The following is a 21,924-nucleotide window of genomic DNA, read 5'->3' on the forward strand; positions in this document are numbered from 1 at the left end:
ATGTTGTTCGCACTTAAAATAAACTGTTTAGCAGAGGATGGTTTCGATCCATCGACCTCTGGGTTATGGGCCCAGCACGCTTCCGCTGTGCCACTCTGCTCTCAGCCACTTCAGAAAAGACTAGAACTCACAATTCATGGCTTAGGAGTCCAGTATCTTAGGCCACTGGGATACTGTGTAAACAGTATGACCTATACGAACTGTTGGAAGAGGTAAAAAAAATATATATAATGGCACTGAGACATGCCCATGAAACGACACATTTTTTAAAAATGTTGTTCGCACTTAAAATAAACTGTTTAGCAGAGGATGGTTTCGATCCATCGATCTCTGGGTTATGGGCCCAGCACGCTTCCGCTGCGCCACGCTGCTCTCAGCCACTTCAGAAAAGACTAGAACTCACAATCCATGGCTTAGGAGTCCAGTATCTTAGGCCACTGGGATACTGTGTAAACAGTATGACCTATACGAACTGTTGGAAGAGGTAAAAAAAAATATATAATGGCACTGAGACATTATGCCCATGAAACGACACATTTTTTAAAAATGTTGTTCGCACTTAAAATAAACTGTTTAGCAGAGGATGGTTTCGACCCATCGACCTCTGGGTTATGGGCCCAGCACACTTCTGCTGCGCCACTCTGTTTCCATCCAACCCAGATGGGACTTAAACCCACAATCCCTGGTTTAGGAGGCCAGTGCCTTATCCATTAGGCCACTGGGGCACTGTCTACCAGTGTCTGCAAATAGTACGAACTGATACAAGGAGTAAAAACAATGTGTACTGGATAGCACTGAGACACGCAAATGAAATTTAGCTTTCTAATTTCTGTTTGCGTTTCATTTTTGAAAATAATCTGTTCAGCAGAGGATGGTTTCGATCCATCGACCTCTGGGTTATGGGCCCAGCACGCTTCCGCTGTGCCACTCTGCTCTCAGCCACTTCAGAAAAGACTAGAACTCACAATCCATGGCTTAGGAGTCCAGTATCTTAGGCCACTGGGATACTGTGTAAACAGTATGACCTATACGAACTGTTGGAAGAGGTAAAAAAAAAATTATAATGGCACTGAGACATGCCCATGAAACGACACATTTAAAAAAAATGTTGTTCGCACTTAAAATGAACTGTTTAGCAGAGGATGGTTTCGATCCATCAACCTCTGGGTTATGGGCCAAGCACGCTTCCGCTGCACCACTCTGCTCTCAGCCACTTCAGAAAAGACTAGAACTCACAATCCATGGCTTAGGAGTCCAGTATCTTAGGCCACTGGGATACTGTGTAAACAGTATGACCTATACGAACTGTTGGAAGAGGTAAAAAAATATATATAATGGCACTGAGACATGCCCATGAAAGGACACATTTTTTAAAACTGTTGTTCGCACTTAAAATAAACTGTTTAGCAGAGGATGGTTTCGATCCATCGACCTCTGGGTTATGGGCCCAGCACGCTTCCGCTGCGCCACTCTGCTCTCAGCCACTTCAGAAAAGACTAGAACTCACAATCCATGGCTTAGGAGTCCAGTATCTTAGGCCACTGGGATACTGTGTAAACAGTATGACCTATACGAACTGTTGGAAGAGGTAAAAAAAAAATTATAATGGCACTGAGACATTATGCCCATGAAATGACACATTTTTTAAAAATGTTGTTCGCACTTAAAATAAACTGTTTAGCAGAGGATGGTTTCGATCCATCGACCTCTGGGTTATGGGACCAGTACGCTTCCGCTGCGCCACTCTGCTCTCATCACCTTCAGAAAAGACTAGAACTCACAATCCATTGCTTAGGAGTCCAGTGTCTTAGGCCACTGGGATACTGTGTAAACAGTATGACCTATACGAACTGTTGGAAGAGGTAAAAAAATATATATAATGGCACTGAGACATGCCCATGAAACGACACATTTTTTAAAAATGTTGTTCGCACTTAAAATAAACTGTTTAGCAGAGGATGGTTTCGATCCATCGACCTTTGGGTTATGGGCCCAGCACGCTTCCGCTTCGCCACTCTGCTCGCAGCCACTTCAGAAAAGACTAGAACTCACAATCCATGGCTTAGGAGTCCAGTATCTTAGGCCACTGGGATACTGTGTAAACAGTATGACCTATACGAACTGTTGGAAGAGGTAAAAAAAAATATATAATGGCACTGAGACATGCCCATGAAACGACACATTTTTTAAAAATGTTGTTCGCACTTAAAATAAACTGTTTAGCAGAGGATGTTTCGATCCATCGACCTCTGGGTTATGGGCCCAGCACGCTTCCGCTGCGCCACTCTGCTCTCATCCGCTTCAGAAAAGACTAGAACTCACAATCCATTGCTTAGGAGTCCAGTGTCTTAGGCCACTGGGATACTGTGTAAACAGTATGACCTATACGAACTGTTGGAAGAGGTAAAAAAATATATATAATGGCACTGAGACATGCCCATGAAACGACACATTTTTTAAAAATGTTGTTCGCACTTAAAATAAACTGTTTAGCAGAGGATGGTTTCGATCCATCGACCTCTGGGTTATGGGCCCAGCACGCTTCCGCTGTGCCACTCTGCTCTCAGCCACTTCAGAAAAGACTAGAACTCACAATCCATGGCTTAGGAGTCCAGTATCTTAGGCCACTGGGATCCTGTGTAAACAGTATGACCTATACGAACTGTTGGAAGAGGTAAAAAAAATATATATAATGGCGCTGAGACATGCCCATGAAACGACACATTTTTTAAAAATGTTGTTCGCACTTAAAATAAACTGTTTAGCAGAGGATGGTTTCGATCCATCGACCTCTGGGTTATGGGAACAGCACGCTTCCGCTGCGCCACTCTGCTCTCAGCCACTTCAGAAAAGACTAGAACTCACAAAATATGGCTTAGGAGTCCAGTATCTTAGGCCACTGGGATACTGTGTAAACAGTATGACCTATACGAACTGTTGGAAGAGGTAAAAAAATATATATAATGGCACTGAGACATGCCCATGAAACGACACATTTTTAAAAAATGTTGTTCGCACTTAAAATAAACTGTTTAGCAGAGGATGGTTTCGATCCATCGACCTCTGGGTTATGGGCCCAGCACGCTTCCGCTGAGCAACTCTGCTCTCAGCTACTTCAGAAAAGACTACAACTCACAATCCATGGCTTAGGAGTCCAGTATCTTAGGCCACTGGGATACTGTGTAAACAGTATGACCTATACGAACTGTTGGAAGAGGTAAAAAAATATATATAATGGCACTGAGACATGCCCATGAAACGACACATTTTTAAAAAATGTTGTTCGCACTTAAAATAAACTGTTTAGCAGAGGATGTTTCGATCCATCGACCTCTGGGTTATGGGCCCAGCACGCTTCCGCTGCGCCACTCTGCTCTCATCCGCTTCAGAAAAGACTAGAACTCACAATCCATTGCTTAGGAGTCCAGTGTCTTAGGCCACTGGGATACTGTGTAAACAGTATGACCTATACGAACTGTTGGAAGAGGTAAAAAAATATATATAATGGCACTGAGACATGCCCATGAAACGACACATTTTTTAAAAATGTTGTTCGCACTTAAAATAAACTGTTTAGCAGAGGATGGTTTCGATCCATCGACCTCTGGGTTATGGGCCCAGCACGCTTCCGCTGCGCCACTCTGCTCTCATCCGCTTCAGAAAAGACTAGAACTCACAATCCATTGCTTAGGAGTCCAGTGTCTTAGGCCACTGGGATACTGTGTAAACAGTATGACCTATACGAACTGTTGGAAGAGGTAAAAAAATATATATAATGGCACTGAGACATGCCCATGAAACGACACATTTTTTAAAAATGTTGTTCGCACTTAAAATAAACTGTTTAGCAGAGGATGGTTTCGATCCATCGACCTCTGGGTTATGGGCCCAGCACGCTTCCGCTGTGCCACTCTGCTCTCAGCCACTTCAGAAAAGACTAGAACTCACAATCCATGGCTTAGGAGTCCAGTATCTTAGGCCACTGGGATCCTGTGTAAACAGTATGACCTATACGAACTGTTGGAAGAGGTAAAAAAAATATATATAATGGCGCTGAGACATGCCCATGAAACGACACATTTTTTAAAAATGTTGTTCGCACTTAAAATAAACTGTTTAGCAGAGGATGGTTTCGATCCATCGACCTCTGGGTTATGGGAACAGCACGCTTCCGCTGCGCCACTCTGCTCTCAGCCACTTCAGAAAAGACTAGAACTCACAATCCATGGCTTAGGAGTCCAGTATCTTAGGCCACTGGGATACTGTGTAAACCGTATGACCTATACAAACTGTTGGAAGAGGTAAAAAATATATATATAATGGCACTGAGACATGCCCATGAAACGACACATTTTTTAAAAATGTCGTTCGCACTTAAAATAAACTGTTTAGCAGAGGATGGTTTCGATCCATCGACCACTGGGTTATGGGCCCAGCACGCTTCCGCTGCGCCACTCTGCTTCCATCCACCCCAGATGGGACTTGAACCCCAAAACCCTGGCTTAGGAGGCCAGTGGCTTATCCATTAGGCCACTGGGGCACCTTTTGTAAATAGTACGAACTGATACAAGCAGTAAAAACATTGTGTACTGGATAGCACTGAGACACGTAAATGAAATTTAGCTTTCTAATTTCTGTTTGCGTTTCATTTTTGAAAATAATCTGTTTAGCAGAGGATGGTTTCGATCCATCGACCTCTGGGTTATTGGCCCAGCACGCTTCCGCTGCGCCACTCTGCTCTCAGCCACTTCAGAAAAGACTAGAACTCACAATCCATGGCTTAGGAGTCCAGTATCTTAGGCCACTGGGATACTGTGTAAACAGTATGACCTATACGAACTGTTGGAAGAGGTAAAAAAAAATTATAATGGCACTGAGACATTATGCCCATGAAACGACACATTTTTTAAAAATGTCGTTCGCACTTAAAATAAACTGTTTAGCAGAGGATGGTTTCGATCCATCGACCTCTGGGTTATGGGCCTAGCACGCTTCCGCTGTGCCACTCTGCTCTCAGCCACTTCAGAAAAGGCTAGAACTCAAAATATTTGGCTTAGGAGTCCAGTATCTTAGGCCACTGGGATACTGTGTAAACAGTATGACCTATACGAACTGTTGGAAGAGGTAAAAAATATATATAATGGCACTGAGACATGCCCATGAAACGACACATTTTTTAAAAATGTTGTTCGCACTTAAAATAAACTGTTTAGCAGAGGATGGTTTCGATCCATCGACCTCTGGGTTATAAGCCCAGCACGCTTCCGCTGCGCCACTCTGCTCTCAGCCACTTCAGAATAGACTAGAACTCACAATCCATGGCTTAGGAGTCCAGTATCTTAGGCCACTGGGAAACTGTGTAAACAGTATGACCTATACGAACTGTTGGAAGAGGTAAAAAAATATATATAATGGCACTGAGACATGCCCATGAAACGACACATTTTTAAAAAATGTTGTTCGCACTTAAAATAAACTGTTTAGCAGAGGATGGTTTCGATCCATCGACCTCTGGGTTATGAGCCCAGCACGCTTCCGCTGCGCCACTCTGCTCTCAGCCACTTCAGAAAAGACTAGAACTCACAATCCATGGCTTAGGAGTCCAGTATCTTAGGCCACTGGGAAACTGTGTAAACAGTATGACCTATACGAACTGTTGGAAGAGGTAAAAAAATATATATAATGGCACTGAGACATGCCCATGAAACGACACATTTTTAAAAAATGTTGTTCGCACTTAAAATAAACTGTTTAGCAGAGGATGGTTTCGATCCATCGACCTTTGGGTTATGGGCCCAGCACGCTTCCGCTGCGCCACTCTGCTCTCAGCCACTTCAGAAAAGACTAGAACTCACAATCCATGGCTTAGGAGTCCAGTATCTTAGGCCACTGGGATACTGTGTAAACAGTATGACCTATACGAACTGTTGGAAGAGGTAAAAAAAAATTATAATGGCACTGAGACATTATGCCCATGAGACATTATGGGGCCAGCACGCTTCCGCTGCGTCACTCTGCTTCCATCCACCCCAGATGGGACTTGAACCCACAATCCCTGGCTTAGGAGGCCAGTGCCTTATCCATTAGGCCACTGGGGCACTGTCTACCTTTTGCAAATAGTACGAACTGATACAAGCAGTAAAAACAATGTGTACTGGATAGCACTGAGACACGCAAATTAAATTTAGCTTTCTAATTTCTGTTTGCGTTTCATTTTTGAAAATAATCTGTTTAGCAGAGGATGGTTTCGATCCATCGACTTCTGGGTTATGGGCCCAGCACGCTTCCGCTGTGCCACTCTGCTCTCAGCCACTTCAGAAAAGACTAGAACTCAAAATCTTTGGCTTAGGAGTCCAGTATCTTAGGCCACTGGGATACTGTGTAAACAGTATGACCTATACAAACTGTTGGAAGAGGTCAAAAAATATATATAATGGCACTGAGACATGCCCATGAAACGACAAATTTTTTAAAAATGTTGTTCTCACTTAAAATAAACTGTTTAGCAGAGGATGGTTTCGATTCATCGACCCCTGGGTTATCGGCACAGCACGCTTCCGCTGCGCCACTCTGCTCTCAGCCACTTCAGAAAAGACTAGAACTCAAAATCTTTGGCTGAGGAGTCCAGTATCTTAGGCCACTGGGATACTGTGTAAACAGTATGACCTATACGAACTGTTGGAAGAGGTAAAAAAAAATTATAATGGCACTGAGACATTATGCCCATGAAACGACACATTTTTTAAAAATGTTGTTCGCACTTAAAATAAACTATTTAGCAGAGGATGGTTTCGATCCATCTACCTCTGGGTTATGGGCCCAGCACGCTTCCGCTGCGCCACTCTGCTCTCAGCCACTTCAGAAAAGACTAGAACTCAAAATCTTTGGCTTAGGAGTCCAGTATCTTAGGCCACTGGGATACTGTGTAAACAGTATGACCTAAACAAACTGTTGGAAGAGGTAAAAAAATATATATAATGGCACTGAGACATGCCCATGAAACGACACATTTTTAAAAAATGTTGTTCGCACTTAAAATAAACTGTTTAGCAGAGGATGTTTCGATCCATCGCCCTCTGGGTTATGGGCCCAGCACGCTTCCGCTGCGCCACTCTGCTCTCATCCCCTTCAGAAAAGACTAGAACTCACAATCCATTGCTTAGGAGTCCAGTGTATTAGGCCACTGGGATACTGTGTAAACAGTATGACCTATACGAACTGTTGGAAGAGGTAAAAAAAAAATTATAATGGCACTGAGACATGCCCATGAAACGACACATTTTTAAAAAATGTTGTTCGCACTTAAAATGAACTGTTTAGCAGAGAATGGTTTCGATCCATCGACCTCTGGGTTATGGGCCCAGCACGCTTCCGCTGCGCCACTCTGCTCTCAGCCACTTCAGAAAAGACTAGAACTCACAATCCATGGCTTAGGAGTCCAGTATCTTAGGCCACTGGGATACTGTGTAAACAGTATGACCTATACGAACTGTTGGAAGAGGTAAAACAAAAATTATAATGGCACTGAGACATTATGCCCATGAAACGACACATTTTTTAAAAATGTTGTTCGCACTTAAAAAGAACTGTTTAGCAGAGGATGGTTTCGATCCATCGACCTCTGGGTTATGGGCCCAGCACGCTTCCGCTGCACCACTCTGCTCTCATCCACTTCAGAAAAGACTAGAACTCACAATCCATGGCTTAGGAGTCCAGTATCTTAGGCCACTGGGATACTGTGTAAACAGTATGACCTATACGAACTGTTGGAAGAGGTAACAAAAAAAATTATAATGGCACTGAGACATTCTGCCCATGAAACGACACATTTTTTTAAAATGTTGTTCGCACTTAAAATAAACTATTTAGCAGAGGATGGTTTCGATCCATCTACCTCTGGTTTATGGGCCCAGCACGCTTTCGCTGCGCCACTCTGCTCTCAGCCACTTCAGAAAAGACTAGAACTCACAATCCATGGCTTAGGAGTCCAGTATCTTAGGCCACTGGGATACTGTGTAAACAGTATGACCTATACAAACTGTTGGAAGAGGTAAAAAAAAATGTATAATGGCACTGAGACATTATGCCCATGAAACGACACATTTTTTAAAAATGTTGTTCGCACTTAAAATAAACTGTTTAGCAGAGGATGGTTTCGATCCATCGACCTCTGGGTTATGGGCCCAGCACGCTTCCGCTGCGCCACTCTGCTCTCAGCCACTTCAGAAAAGACTAGAACTCAAAATCTTTGGCTTAGGAGTCCAGTATCTTAGGCCACTGGGATACTGTGTAAACAGTATGACCTATACGAACTGTTGGAAGAGGTAAAAAAATATATATAATGGCACTGAGACATGCCCATGAAACGACACATTTAAAAAAAATGTTGTTCGCACTTAAAATAAACTGTTTAGCAGAGGATGTTTCGATCCATCGACCTCTGGGTTATGGGCCCAGCACGCTTCCGCTGCTTCACTCTGCTCTCATCCCCTTCAGAAAAGACTAGAACTCACAATCCATTGCTTAGGAGTCCAGTGTCTTAGGCCACTGGGATACTGTGTAAACAGTATGACCTATACGAACTGTTGGAAGAGGTAAAAAAAAAATTATAATGGCACTGAGACATGCCCATGAAACGACACAATTTTTAAAAATGTTGTTCGCACTTAAAAAGAACTGTTTAGCAGAGGATGGTTTCGATCCATCGACCTCTGGGTTATGGGCCCAGCACGCTTCCGCTGCGCCACTCTGCTCTCATCCACTTCAGAAAAGACTAGAACTCACAATCCATGGCTTAGGAGTCCAGTATCTTAGGCCACTGGGATACTGTGTAAACAGTATGACCTATACGAACTGTTGGAAGAGGTAACAAAAAAAATTATAATGGCACTGAGACATTATGCCCATGAAACGACACATTTTTTTAAAATGTTGTTCGCACTTAAAATAAACTATTTAGCAGAGGATGGTTTCGATCCATCTACCTCTGGGTTATGGGCCCAGCACGCTTCCGCTGCGCCACTCTGCTCTCAGCCACTTCAGAAAAGACTAGAACTCACAATCCATGGCTTAGGAGTCCAGTATCTTAGGCCACTGGATTACTGTGTAAACAGTATGACCTATACGAACTGTTGGAAGAGGTAAAAAAAAATGTATAATGGCACTGAGACATTATGCCCATGAAAGGACACATTTTTTAAAAATGTTGTTCGCACTTAAAATAAACTGTTTAGCAGAGGATGGTTTCGATCCATCGACCTCTGGGTTATGGGCCCAGCACGCTTCCGCTGCGCCACTCTGCTCTCAGCCACTTCAGAAAAGACTAGAACTCAAAATCTTTGGCTTAGGAGTCCAGTATCTTAGGCCACTGGGATACTGTGTAAACAGTATGACCTATACGAACTGTTGGAAGAGGTAAAAAAATATATATAATGGCACTGAGACATGCCCATGAAACGACACATTTTTAAAAAATGTTGTTCGCACTTAAAATAAACTGTTTAGCAGAGGATGTTTCGATCCATCGACCTCTGGGTTATGGGCCCAGCACGCTTCCGCTGCTTCACTCTGCTCTCATCCCCTTCAGAAAAGACTAGAACTCACAATCCATTGCTTAGGAGTCCAGTGTCTTAGGCCACTGGGATACTGTGTAAACAGTATGACCTATACGAACTGTTGGAAGAGGTAAAAAAAAAATTATAATGGCACTGAGACATGCCCATGAAACGACACATTTTTTAAAAATGTTGTTCGCACTTAAAAAGAACTGTTTAGCAGAGGATGGTTTCGATCCATCGACCTCTGGGTTATGGGCCCAGCACGCTTCCGCTGCGCCACTCTGCTCTCATCCACTTCAGAAAAGACTAGAACTCACAATCCATGGCTTAGGAGTCCAGTATCTTAGGCCACTGGGATACTGTGTAAACAGTATGACCTATACGAACTGTTGGAAGAGGTAACAAAAAAAATTATAATGGCACTGAGACATTATGCCCATGAAACGACACATTTTTTTTAAATGTTGTTCGCACTTAAAATAAACTATTTAGCAGAGGATGGTTTCGATCCATCTACCTCTGGGTTATGGGCCCAGCACGCTTCCGCTGCGCCACTCTGCTCTCAGCCACTTCAGAAAAGACTAGAACTCACAATCCATGGCTCAGGAGTCCAGTATCTTAGGCCACTGGGATACTGTGTAAACAGTATGACCTATACGAACTGTTGGAAGAGGTAAAAAAAAATGAATAATGGCACTGAGACATTATGCCCATGAAACGACACATTTTTTAAAATGTTGTTCGCACTTAAATTAAACTGTTTAGCAGAGGATGGTTTCGATCCATCGACCTCTGGGTTATGGGCCCAGCACGCTTCCGCTGCGCCACTCTGCTCTCAGCCACTTCAGAAAAGACTAGAACTCAAAATCTTTGGCTTAGGAGTCCAGTATCTTAGGCCACTGGGATACTGTGTAAACAGTATGACCTATACGAACTGTTGGATGAGGTAAAAAAATATATATAATGGCACTGAGACATGCCCATGAAACGACACATTTAAAAAAAATGTTGTTCGCACTTAAAATAAACTGTTTAGCAGAGGATGTTTCGATCCATCGACCTCTGGGTTATGGGCCCAGCACGCTTCCGCTGCTTCACTCTGCTCTCATCCCCTTCAGAAAAGACTAGAACTCACAATCCATGGCTTAGGAGTCCAGTGTCTTAGGCCACTGGGATACTGTGTAAACAGTATGACCTATACGAACTGTTGGAAGAGGTAAAAAAAAAATTATAATGGCACTGAGACATGCCCATGAAACGACACATTTTTTAAAAATGTTGTTCGCACTTAAAAAGAACTGTTTAGCAGAGGATGGTTTCGATCCATCGACCTCTGGGTTATGGGCCCAGCACGCTTCCGCTGCGCCACTCTGCTCTCATCCACTTCAGAAAAGACTAGAACTCACAATCCATGGCTTAGGAGTCCAGTATCTTAGGCCACTGGGATACTGTGTAAACAGTATGACCTATACGAACTGTTGGAAGAGGTAACAAAAAAATTATAATGGCACTGAGACATTATGCCCATGAAACGACACATTTTTTTAAAATGTTGTTCGCACTTAAAATAAACTATTTAGCAGAGGATGGTTTCGATCCATCTACCTCTGGGTTATGGGCCCAGCACGCTTCCGCTGCGCCACTCTGCTCTCAGCCACTTCAGAAAAGACTAGAACTCACAATCCATGGCTTAGGAGTCCAGTATCTTAGGCCACTGGGATACTGTGTAAACAGTATGACCTATACGAACTGTTGGAAGAGGTAAAAAAAAATGGATAATGGCACTGAGACATTATCCCCATGAAAGGACACATTTTTTAAAAATGTTGTTCGCACTTAAAATAAACTGTTTAGCAGAGGATGGTTTCGATCCATCGACCTCTGGGTTATGGGCCCAGCACGCTTCCGCTGCGCCACTCTGCTCTCAGCCACTTCAGAAAAGACTAGAACTCAAAATCTTTGGCTTAGGAGTCCAGTATCTTAGGCCACTGGGATACTGTGTAAACAGTATGACCTATACGAACTGTTGGAAGAGGTAAAAAAATATATATAATGGCACTGAGACATGCCCATGAAACGACACATTTTAAAAAAATGTTGTTCGCACTTAAAATAAACTGTTTAGCAGAGGATGTTTCGATCCATCGACCTCTGGGTTATGGGCCCATCACGCTTCCGCTGCTTCACTCTGCTCTCATCCCCTTCAGAAAAGACTAGAACTCACAATCCATGGCTTAGGAGTCCAGTATCTTAGGCCACTGGGATACTGTGTAAACAGTATGACCTATACGAACTGTTGGAAGAGGTAACAAAAAAAATTATAATGGCACTGAGACATTATGCCCATGAAACGACACATTTTTAAAAAAATGTTGTTCGCACTTAAAATAAACTGTTTAGCAGAGGATGGTTTCGATCCATCGTCCTCTGGGTAATGGGCCCAGCACACTCCCGCTGCAACACTCTACTTCCATCCACCCCAGATGGGACTTGAACCCACAATCCCTGGCTTAGGAGGCCAGTGTCTTAGGCCACTGGGATACTGTGTAAACAGTATGACCTATACGAACTGTTGAAAGAGGTTAACAAAAAATTATAATGGCACTGAGACATGCTCATGAAACGACACATTTAAAAAAAATGTTGTTCGCACTTAAAATAAACTGTTTAGCAGAGGATGGTTTCGATCCATGGACCTCTGGGTTATGGGCCCAGCACGCTTCCGCTGCACCACTCTGCTTCCATCCACCCCAGATGGGACTTGAACCCACAATCCCTGGCTTAGGAGGCCAGTGCATTATCCATTAGGCCACTGTGGCACTGTCTACCTTTTGCAAATAGTACGAACTGATAGAAGCAGTAAAAACAATGTGTACTGGATAGCACTGAGACACGCAAATTAAATGTAGCTTTCTAATTTCTGTTTGCGTTTCATTTTTGAAAATAATCTGTTTAGCAGAGGATGGTTTCGATCCATTGACCTCTGGGTTATGGGCCCAGCACGCTTCCGCTGCGCCACTCTGCTCTCAGGCACTTCAGAAAAGACTAGAACTCAAAATCTTTGGCTTAGGAGTCCAGTATCTTAGGCCACTGGGATACTGTGTAAACAGTATGACCTATACGAACTGTTGGAAGAGGTAAAAAAATATATATAATGGCACTGAGACATTATGCCCATGAAACGACACATTTTTTAAAAATGTTGTTCGCACTTAAAATAAACTGTTTAGCAGAGGATGGTTTCGATCTATCGAACTCTGGGTTATGGGACCAGCACGCTTCCGCTGCGCCACTCTGCTCTCAGCCACTTCAGAAAGACTAGAACTCACAATCCATGGCTTAGGAGTCCAGTGTCTTAGGCCACTGGGATACTGTGTAAACAGTATGACCTATACGAACTGTTGGAAGAGGTAAAAAAAAAATTATAATGGCACTGAGACATGCCCATGAAACGACACATTTAAAAAAAAAATTGTTCGCACTTAAAATGAACTGTTTAGCAGAGGATGGTTTCGATCCATCGACCTCTGGGTTATGGGCCCAGCACGCTTCCGCTGCGCCACTCTGCTCTCAGCCACTTCAGAAAAGACTAGAACTCACAATCCATGGCTTAGGAGTCCAGTATCTTAGGCCACTGGGATACTGTGTAAACAGTATGACCTATACGAACTGTTGGAAGAGGTAAAAAAATATATATAATGGCACTGAGACATGCCCATGAAACGACACATTTTTAAAAAATGTTGTTCGCACTTAAAATAAACTGTTTAGCAGAGGATGGTTTCGATCCATCGACCTCTGGGTTATGGGCCCAGCACGCTTCCGCTGCGCCACTCTGCTCTCAGCCACTTCAGAAAAGACTAGAACTCACAATCCATGGCTTAGGAGTCCAGTATCTTAGGCCACTGGGATACTGTGTAAACAGTATGACCTATACGAACTGTTGGAAGAGGTAAAAAAAAATTATAATGGCACTGAGACATTATGCCCATGAAACGACACATTTTTTAAAAATGTTGTTCGCACTTAAAATAAACTGTTTAGCAGAGGATGGTTTCAATCCATCGACCTCTGGGTTATGGGCCCAGCACGCTTCCGCTGCGCCACTCTGCTTCCATCCACCCCAGATGGAACTTGAACCCACAATCCCTGGCTTAGGAGGTCAGTGCCTTATCCATTAGGGGTACTGTCTACCTTTTGCAAATAGTACGAACTGATAGAAGCAGTAAAAACAATGTGTACTGGATAGCACTGAGACACGCAAATGAAATTTAGCTTTCTAATTTCTGTTTGCATTTCATTTTTGAAAATAATCTGTTTAGCAGAGGATGGTTTCGACCCATCGACCTCTGGGTTATGGGCCCAGCACGCTTCCGCTGCGCCACTCTGCTCTCAGTCACTTCAGAAAAGACTAGAACTCACAATCCATGGCTTAGGAGTCCAGTATCTTAGGCCACTGGGATACTGTGTAAACAGTATGACCTATACGAACTGTTGGAAGAGGTAAAAAAATATATATAATGGCACTGAGACATGCCCATGAAACGACACATTTTTTTAAAATGTTGTTCGCACTTAAAATAAACTGTTTAGCAGAGGATGGTTTCGATCCATCGACCTCTGGGTTATGGGCCCAGAACGCTTCCGCTGCGCCACTCTGCTCTCAGCCACTTCAGAAAAGACTAGAACTCACAATCCATGGCTTAGGAGTCCAGTATCTTAGGCCACTGGGATACTGTGTAAACAGTATGACCTATACGAACTGTTGGAAGAGGTAAAAAAAAAAATACAATGGCACTGAGACATGCCCATGAAACGACACATTTTTAAAAAATGTTGTTCGCACTTAAAATGAACTGTTTAGCAGAGGATGGTTTCGATCCATCGACCTCTGGGTTATGGGCCCAGCACGCTTCCGCTGCGCCACTCTGCTCTCAGCCACTTCAGAAAAGACTAGAACTCACAATCCATGGCTTAGGAGTCCAGTATCTTAGGCCACTGGGATACTGTGTAAACAGTATGACCTATACGAACTGTTGGAAGAGGTAAAAAAATATATATAATGGCACTGAGACATGCCCATGAAACGACACATTTTTAGAAAATGTTGTTCGCACTTAAAATAAACTGTTTAGCAGAGGATGGTTTCGATCCATCGACCTCTGGGTTATGGGCCCAGCACGCTTCCGCTGGGCCACTCTGCTCTCATCCCCTTCAGAAAAGACTAGAACTCACAATCCATTGCTTAGGAGTCCAGTGTCTTAGGCCACTGGGATACTGTGTAAACAGTATGACCTATACGAACTGTTGGAAGAGGTAAAAAAATATATATAATGGCACTGAGACATGCCCATGAAACGACACATTTTTAAAAAATGTTGTTCGCACTTAAAAATAAACTGTTTAGCAGAGGATGGTTTCGATCCATCGACCTCTGGGTTATGGGCCCAGCACGCTTCCGCTGCGCCACTCTGCTCTCAGCCACTTCAGAAAAGACTAGAACTCACAATCCATGGCTTAGGAGTCCAGTATCTTAGGCCACTGGGATACTGTGTAAACAGTATGACCTATACGAACTGTTGGAAGAGGTAAAAAAAAAAATACAATGGCACTGAGACATGCCCATGAAACGACACATTTTTAAAAAATGTTGTTCGCACTTAAAATGAACTGTTTAGCAGAGGATGGTTTCGATCCATCGACCTCTGGGTTATGGGCCCAGCACGCTTCCGCTGCGCCACTCTGCTCTCAGCCACTTCAGAAAAGACTAGAACTCACAATCCATGGCTTAGGAGTCCAGTATCTTAGGCCACTGGGATACTGTGTAAACAGTATGACCTATACGAACTGTTGGAAGAGGTAAAAAAATATATATATAATGGCACTGAGACATGCCCATGAAACGACACATTTTAAAAAAAATGTTGTTCGCACTTAAAATAAACTGTTTAGCAGAGGATGGTTTCGATCCATCGTCCTCTGGGTAATGGGCCCAGCACACTCCCGCTGCCACACTCTGCTTCCATCCACCCCAGATGGGACTTGAACCCACAATCCCTGGCTTAGGAGGCCAATGCCTTATCCATTAGGCCACTGGGGCACCATCTACCTTTCGCAAATAGTATGAACTGATAGAAGCAGTAAAAACAATGTGTACTGGATAGCACTGAGACACGCAAATGAAATGTAGCTTTCTAATTTCTGTTTGCGTTTCATTTTTGAAAATAATCTGTTTAGCAGAGGATGGTTTCGATGCATCAAACTCTGGGTTATGGGCCCAGCACGCTTCCGCTGCGCCACTCTGCTCTCAGCCACTTCAGAAAAGACTAGAACTCACAATCCATGGCTTAGGAGTCCAGTATCTTAGGCCACTGGGATACTGTGTAAACAGTATGACCTATACGAACTGTTGGAAGAGGTAAAAAAAAAATTATAATGGCACTGAGACATTATGCCCATGAAACGACACATTTTTTAAAAATGTTGTTCGCACTTAAAATTAACTGTTCAGCAGAGGATGGTTTCGATCCATCGACCTCTGGGTTATGGGCCCAGCACGCTTCCGCTGCGCCTCTCTGCTCTCAGCCACTTCAGAAAAGACTAGAACTCACAATCCATGGCTTAGGAGTCCAGTATCTTAGGCCACTGGGATACTGTGTAAACAGTATGACCAATACGAACTGTTGGAAGAGGTAAAAAAAAAAATATAATGGCACTGAGACATGCCCATGAAACGACACATATTTAAAAAATGTTGTTCGGACTTAAAATGAACTGTTTAGCAGAGGATGGTTTCGATCCATCGACCTCTGGGTTATGGGCCCAGCACGCTTCCGCTGCGCCACTCTGCTCTCAGCCACTTCAGAAAAGACTAGAACTCACAATCCATGGCTTAGGAGTCCAGTATCTTAGGCCACTGGGATACTGTGTAAACAGTATGACCTATACGAACTGTTGGAAGAGGTAAAAAAAATCTATATAATGGCACTGAGACATGCCCATGAAACGACACATTTTTTAAAAAATGTTGTTCGCACTTAAAATAAACTGTTTAGCAGAGGATGGTTTCGATCCATCGTCCTCTGGGTAATGGGCCCAGCACACTCCCGCTGCAACACTCTGCTTCCATCCACCCCAGATGGGACTTGAACCCACAATCCCTGGCTTAGGAGGCCAGTGTCTTAGGCCACTGGGATACTGTGTAAACAGTATGACCTATACGAACTGTTGGAAGAGGTAAACAAAAAATTATAATGGCACTGAGACATGCCCATGAAACGACACATTTAAAAAAAATGTTGTTCGCACTTAAAATAAACTGTTTAGCAGAGGATGGTTTCGATCCATCGACCTATGGGTTATGGGCCCAGCACGCTTCCGCTGTGCCACTCTGCTCTCAGCCACTTCAGAAAAGACTAGAACTCACAATCCATGGCTTAGGAGTCCAGTATCTTAGGCCACTGGGATACTGTGTAAACAGTATGACCTATACGAGCTGTTGGAAGAGGTAAAAAAAAAATTATAATGGCACTGAGACATGCCCATGAAACGACACATTTTTAAAAAATGTTGTTCGCACTTAAAATGAACTGTTTAGCAGAGGATGGTTTCGATCCATCGACCTCTGGGTTATGGGCCCAGCACGCTTCCGCTGCGCCACTCTGCTCTCAGCCACTTCAGAAAAGAGTAGAACTCACAATCCATGGCTTAGGAGTCCAGTATCTTAGGCCACTGGGATACTGTGTAAACAGTATGACCTATACGAACTGTTGGAAGAGGTAAAAAAATATATATAATGGCACATGAAACGACACATTTAAAAAAAATGTTGTTCGCACTTAAAATAAACTGTTTAGCAGATGATGGTTTCGATCCATCGACCTCTGGGTTATGGGCCCAGCACGCTTCCGCTGCGCCACTCTGCTTCCATCCACCCCAGATGGGACTTGAACCCACAATCCCTGGTTTAGGAGGCCAGTGCCTTATCCATTAGGCCACTGTGGCACTAGCTACCTTGGGTAAATAGTACGAACTGATAGAAGCAGTAAAAACAATGTGTACTGGATAGCATTGAGACACGCAAATGAAATTTAGCTTTCTAATTTCTGTTTGCGTTTCATTTTTGAAAATAATCTGTTTAGCAGAGGATGGTTTCGATCCATCGACCTCTGGGTTATGGGCCCAGCACTCTTCCGCTGCGCCACTCTGCTCTCAGCCACTTCAGAAAAGACTGGAACTCAAAATCTTTGGCTTAGGAGTCCAGTATCTTAGGCCACTGGGATACTGTGTAAACAGTATGACCTATAAGAACTGTTGGAAGAGGTAAAAAAATATATATAATGGCACTGAGACATGCCCATGAAACGACACATTTTTTAAAAATATTGTTCGCACTTAAAATAAACTGTTTAGCAGAGGATGGGTTTCAATCCATCGACCTCTGGGTAATGGGCCCAGCACACTCCCGCTGCAACACTCTGCTTCCATCCACCCCAGATGGGACTTGAACCCACAATCCCTGGCTTAGGAGGCCAGTGTCTTAGGCCACTGGGATACTGTGTAAACAGTATGACCTATACGAACTGTTGGAAGAGGTAAACAAAAAATTATAATGGCACTGAGACATGCCCATGAAACGACACATTTAAAAAAAATGTTGTTCGCACTTAAAATAAACTGTTTAGCAGAGGATGGTTTCGATCCATCGCCCTCTGGGTTATGGGCCCAGCACGCTTCCGCTGCGCCACTCTGCTCTCATCCCCTTCAGAAAAGACTAGAACTCACAATCCATTGCTTAGGAGTCCAGTGTATTAGGCCACTGGGATACTGTGTAAACAGTATGACCTATACGAACTGTTGGAAGAGGTAAAAAAAAAATTATAATGGCACTGAGACATGCCCATGAAACGACACATTTTTAAAAAATGTTGTTCGCACTTAAAATGAACTGTTTAGCAGAGGATGGTTTCGATCCATCGACCTCTGGGTTATGGGCCCAGCACGCTTCCGCTGCGCCACTCTGCTTCCATCCACCCCAGATGGAACTTGAACCCACAATCCCTGGCTTAGGAGGTCAGTGCCTTATCCATTAGGGGTACTGTCTACCTTTTGCAAATAGTACGAACTGATAGAAGCAGTAAAAACAATGTGTACTGGATAGCACTGAGACACGCAAATGAAATTTAGCTTTCTAATTTCTGTTTGCGTTTCATTTTTGAAAAAATCTGTTTAGCAGAGGATGGTTTCGATCTATCGACCTCTGGGTTATGGGCACAGCACGCTTCCGCAGCGCCACTCTGCTCTCAGCCACTTCAGAAAAGACTAGAACTCAAAATCCTTTGCTTAGGAGTCCAGTGTCTTAGGCCACTGGGATACTGTGTAAACAGTATGACCTATACGAACTGTTGGAAGAGGTAAAAAAAAATATATAATGGCACTGAGACATGCCCATGAAACGACACATTTTTTAAAAATGTTGTTCGCACTTAAAATAAACTGTTTAGCAGAGGATGGTTTCGATCCATTGACCTCTGGGTTATGGGCCCAGCACGCTTCCGCTGCACCACTCTGCTTCCATCCACCCCAGATGGGACTTGAACCCACAGTCCCTGGCTTAGGAGGCCAGTGCATTATCCATTAGGACACTGTGGCACTGTCTACCTTTTGCAAATAGTACGAACTGATAGAAGCAGTAAAAACAATGTGTACTGGATAGCACTGAGACACGCAAATTAAATTTAGCTTTCTAATTTCTGTTTGCGTTTCATTTTTGAAAATAATCTGTTTAGCAGAGGATGGTTTCGATCCATTGACCTCTGGGTTATGGGCCCAGCACGCTTCCGCTGCGCCACTCTGCTCTCAGGCACTTCAGAAAAGACTAGAACTCAAAATCTTTGGCTTAGGAGTCCAGTATCTTAGGCCACTGGGATACTGTGTAAACAGTATGACCTATACGAACTGTTGGAAGAGGTAAAAAAAAATATATAATGGCACTGAGACATTATGCCCATGAAACGACACATTTTTTAAAAATGTTGTTCGCACTTAAAATAAACTGTTTAGCAGAGGATGGTTTCGATCTATCGACCTCTGGGTTATGGGACCAGCACGCTTCCGCTGCGCCACTCTGCTCTCAGCCACTTAAGAAAGACTAGAACTCACAATCCATGGCTTAGGAGTCCAGTATCTTAGGCCACTGGGATACTGTGTAAACAGTATGACCTATACGAACTGTTGGAAGAGGTAAAAAAATATATATAATGGCACATGAAACGACACATTTTTAAAAAATGTTGTTCGCACTTAAAATAAACTGTTTAGCAGAGGATGGTTTCGATCCATCGACCTCTGGGTTATGGGCCCAGCACGCTTCCGCTGCGCCACTCTGCTTCCATCCACCCCAGATGGGACTTGAACCCACAATCCCTTGCTTACGAGGCCAGTGCCTTATCCACTAGGCCACTGTGGCACTTTCTACCATTTGCAAATAGTACGAACTGATAGAAGCAGTAAAAACAATGTGTACTGAATAGCACTGAGACACGCAAATGAAATTTAGCTTTCTAATTTCTGTTTGCGTTTCATTTTTGAAAATAATCTGTTTAGCAGAGGATGGTTTCGATCCATTGACCTCTGGGTTATGGGCCCAGCACGCTTCCGCTGCGCCACTCTGCTCTCAGCCACTTAAGAAAAGACTAGAACTCAAAATCTTTGGCTTAGGAGTCCAGTATCTTAGGCCACTGGGATACTGTGTAAACAGTATGACCTATACGAACTGTTGGAAGAGGTAAAAAATATATATATAATGGCACTGAGACATGCCCATGAAACGACACATTTTTAAAAAATGTTGTTCGCACTTAAAATAAAATGTTTAGCAGAGAATGGTTTCGATCCATCGACCTCTGGGTTATGGGCCCAGCACGCTTCCGCTGCGCCACTCTGCTCTCAGCCACTTTAGAAAAGACTAGAACTCACAATCCATGGCTTAGGAGTCCAGTATCTTAGGCCACTGGGATACTGTGTAAACAGTATGACCTATACGAACTGTTGGAAGAGGTAAAAAAAAATTATAATGGCACTGAGACATTATGCCCATGAAACGACACATTTTTTAAAAATGTTGTTCGCACTTAAAATAAACTGTTTAGCAGAGGATGGTTTCAATCCATCGACCTCTGGGTTATGGGCCCAGCACGCTTCCGCTGCGCCACTCTGCTTCCATCCACCCCAGATGGAACTTGAACCCACAATCCCTGGCTTAGGAGGTCAGTGCCTTATCCATTAGGGGTACTGTCTACCTTTTGCAAATAGTACGAACTGATAGAAGCAGTAAAAACAATGTGTACTGGATAGCACTGAGACACGCAAATGAAATTTAGCTTTCTAATTTCTGTTTGCGTTTCATTTTTGAAAATAATCTGTTTAGCAGAGGATGGTTTCGATCCATCGACCTCTGGGTTATGGGCCCAGCACGCTTCCGCTGCACCACTCTGCTCTCAGCCACTTCAGAAAAGACTAGAACTCAAAATCTTTGGCTGAGGAGTCCAGTATCTTAGGCCACTGGGATACTGTGTAAACAGTATGACCTATACGAACTGTTGGAAGAGGTAAAAAAAAATTATAATGGCACTGAGACATTATGCCCATGAAACGACACATTTTTTAAAAATGTTGTTCGCACTTAAAATAAACTGTTTAGCAAAGGATGGTTTCGATCCATCGACCTCTGGGTTATGGGCCCAGCACGTTTCCGCTGCTCTACTCTGCTTCCATCCACCCCAGACGGGACTTTAACCCACAATCCCTGGCTTAGGAGGCCAATGCCTTATCCATTAGGCCACTGGGGCACTGTCTACCTTTTGCAAATAGTACGAACTGATACAAGCAGTAAAAACAATGTGTACTGGATAGCACTGAGACACGCAAATGAAATTTAACTTTCTAATTTCTGTTTGCGTTTCATTTTTGAAAATATACTGTTTAGCAGAGGATGGTTTCGATCCATCGACCTCTGTGTTATGGGTCCAGCACGCTTCCGCTGTGCCACTCTGCTCTCAGCCTCTTCAGAAAAGACTAGAACTCAAAATCTTTGGCTTAGGAGTCCAGTGTCTTAGGCCACTGGGATACTGTGTAAACAGTATGACCTATACGAACTGTTGGAAGAGGTAAAAAAAAATTATAATGGCACTGAGACATTATGCCCATGAAACGACACATTTTTTTAAAATGTTGTTCGCACTTAAAATAAACTGTTTAGCAGAGGATGAGCTTCGATCCATCGACCTCTGGGTTATGGGCCCAGCACGCTTCAGCTTTGCCACTCTGCTCTCATCACCTTCAGAAAAGACTAGAACTCACAATCCAT

The 21,924-nt window shown here is 43.4% G+C and overlaps 5 non-coding genes across 5 annotated transcripts; all 5 read right to left on the bottom strand.

The window, feature by feature from the left end:
* Nucleotides 1-5,210: 5,210 nt before the first annotated feature.
* On the bottom strand, nucleotides 5,211-5,282 carry trnai-uau (transfer RNA isoleucine (anticodon UAU)). The gene has a single exon. It is a non-coding gene; the product is annotated as a tRNA-Ile (tRNA).
* Nucleotides 5,283-5,481: 199 nt separating this feature from the next.
* trnam-cau (transfer RNA methionine (anticodon CAU)) lies at nucleotides 5,482-5,553 on the bottom strand. Its single transcript has one exon. It is a non-coding gene; the product is annotated as a tRNA-Met (tRNA).
* A 472-nt stretch (nucleotides 5,554-6,025) lies between these two features.
* Nucleotides 6,026-6,098, bottom strand: trnar-ccu (transfer RNA arginine (anticodon CCU)). The gene has a single exon. It is a non-coding gene; the product is annotated as a tRNA-Arg (tRNA).
* Nucleotides 6,099-15,584: 9,486 nt separating this feature from the next.
* trnar-ccu (transfer RNA arginine (anticodon CCU)) lies at nucleotides 15,585-15,657 on the bottom strand. Its single transcript has one exon. It is a non-coding gene; the product is annotated as a tRNA-Arg (tRNA).
* Nucleotides 15,658-21,333: 5,676 nt separating this feature from the next.
* On the bottom strand, nucleotides 21,334-21,406 carry trnar-ccu (transfer RNA arginine (anticodon CCU)). Its single transcript has one exon. It is a non-coding gene; the product is annotated as a tRNA-Arg (tRNA).
* Nucleotides 21,407-21,924: the final 518 nt, after the last annotated feature.

Source organism: Oncorhynchus clarkii, unplaced genomic scaffold (assembly GCF_045791955.1).
Source record: "Oncorhynchus clarkii lewisi isolate Uvic-CL-2024 unplaced genomic scaffold, UVic_Ocla_1.0 unplaced_contig_1723_pilon_pilon, whole genome shotgun sequence".
In the NCBI taxonomy this organism is placed as follows: domain Eukaryota; kingdom Metazoa; phylum Chordata; class Actinopteri; order Salmoniformes; family Salmonidae; genus Oncorhynchus; species Oncorhynchus clarkii.